Genomic DNA, 1,487 nt, shown 5'->3' on the forward strand with positions numbered 1-1,487 from the left:
CAACAAATCACTAAGTGATATGTAGTTGCTGAAATATGAAAAAAACGCACTTAAACCACAAAACAACACTTTCCTCGGTCTCTGTTCTGCTTAAAATGTACCAAATAATATATATATTTACTAAAGTGGGTAATAACAATAAAATCGCTTAAAAAGTAGATAAAATAAATATTTGGTATTTCTGTGTTTTTTATAAACTTCGCTATAAATATTGCGCTTAAAGGACCAGCAGTAGTTAGAAAGCATTCTGATTATATTTTTATAGCCTACATTTCTTAAATAACGTTGTTCAATTTTAGATATTTCCTGATGAAATCTTTCACCTTGCTTATCACTCAGCTGTCAAAAACTTAAAGGAAATCTTTCCAAATTAGCATGCAGATAGTATAATTTTATTGACATTTTTCAATCCATTGCATGGTAAGCAGACAATATGTTGTTTACTATCTGCTCATAATTTTCACTATGGTTAACAAGAAAATGTTTGTACACTAAATAAAAAACCATTCCATGCCTTTTTTTCTTCAACTTTAACTTGTATTTTGCATTTGTCATCTTTTACCATCTTCCGTATTTTGGGACCAATAAGGATACCTGTGGATTTAAAATTATTGTAAATAGCTTTCTCTTAATGTTTTATGCAATATAATACATGTTTTTCCTTCTTTTATTTTCCGCTCATAATTCGTGGAAACACCTGTTCAAGATATTTGAATGTTGCTCCAGTTTTATCAAGTGCTTTCACGAACTGCTTTATTAAACCCAATTTTATGTGCAACGGAGGTAAAATGATGTCTTTTGGATTGACTAATCCAAATGCTATGCTATTTTTCCAGTCTCTTTGTAAGTAATGTTAACAAGAGTCTCGACTGTCCCATTCACGAAAATAGTGAGAATATTTTGTGTTACCACCTTGCAAAGCCATTCAGTCACAATTAGCCACTTATGTGTAGTGTATCATATAAAATTTAGTATTAGAGACATACTATCATATGATCCTTTGATGTTTGTAGCGTAAGCCAATGGTACCGAAGGAAGCGATCCATCATCATGCAAAAGCTGTACTCTCAGGCCTGGAAATAGAAGATGCACATATATAAATAAAATATAGGAAACTATTTAAAAAATTTTATATTACGTTTTGTTGAACCGTCAATAAATAATCGCCAATCTTCTGGAATATGGCTATATCCAAGTTGTTCAAACTATACGTTCACATCGCTGCAATAGGCCAAATTACTATTTTCAGTACTTTCGTTGAAAAGACATCTAAAAAAAACTGGTTTCCTCGGGAAATGTAATGTTTACGTTTTCAATTATGTAAAGTCTGGAACCTAAAAGTTCGGTTTGTCTTTTCGACAATTCCAAATCCCCAACAAGATCACAAAATTCCCCTTTGGACATAAAATGTTTTTTTTTTTTTTATAAATTCTCCTTCCGAAGGGGCTTATTCTGATTCGGAGATATAACATTGCTTGGAGATAGTT

At 31.5% G+C, this 1,487-nt stretch overlaps 1 long non-coding RNA gene across 1 annotated transcript; it reads right to left on the minus strand.

Moving 5' to 3' along the window:
* Positions 1-462: 462 nt before the first annotated feature.
* On the minus strand, positions 463-1,273 carry LOC106091803 (uncharacterized). The gene is made up of 3 exons (XR_001222056.2): positions 1,139-1,273; positions 653-1,073; positions 463-594 (listed from the first exon to the last, which is right to left on the minus strand). It is a non-coding gene; the product is annotated as an uncharacterized LOC106091803 (long non-coding RNA).
* Between the last annotated feature and the right edge of the window lie 214 nt (positions 1,274-1,487).

This window comes from Stomoxys calcitrans, chromosome 1, assembly GCF_963082655.1.
Source record: "Stomoxys calcitrans chromosome 1, idStoCalc2.1, whole genome shotgun sequence".
Taxonomy (NCBI): Eukaryota; Metazoa; Arthropoda; class Insecta; order Diptera; family Muscidae; genus Stomoxys; species Stomoxys calcitrans.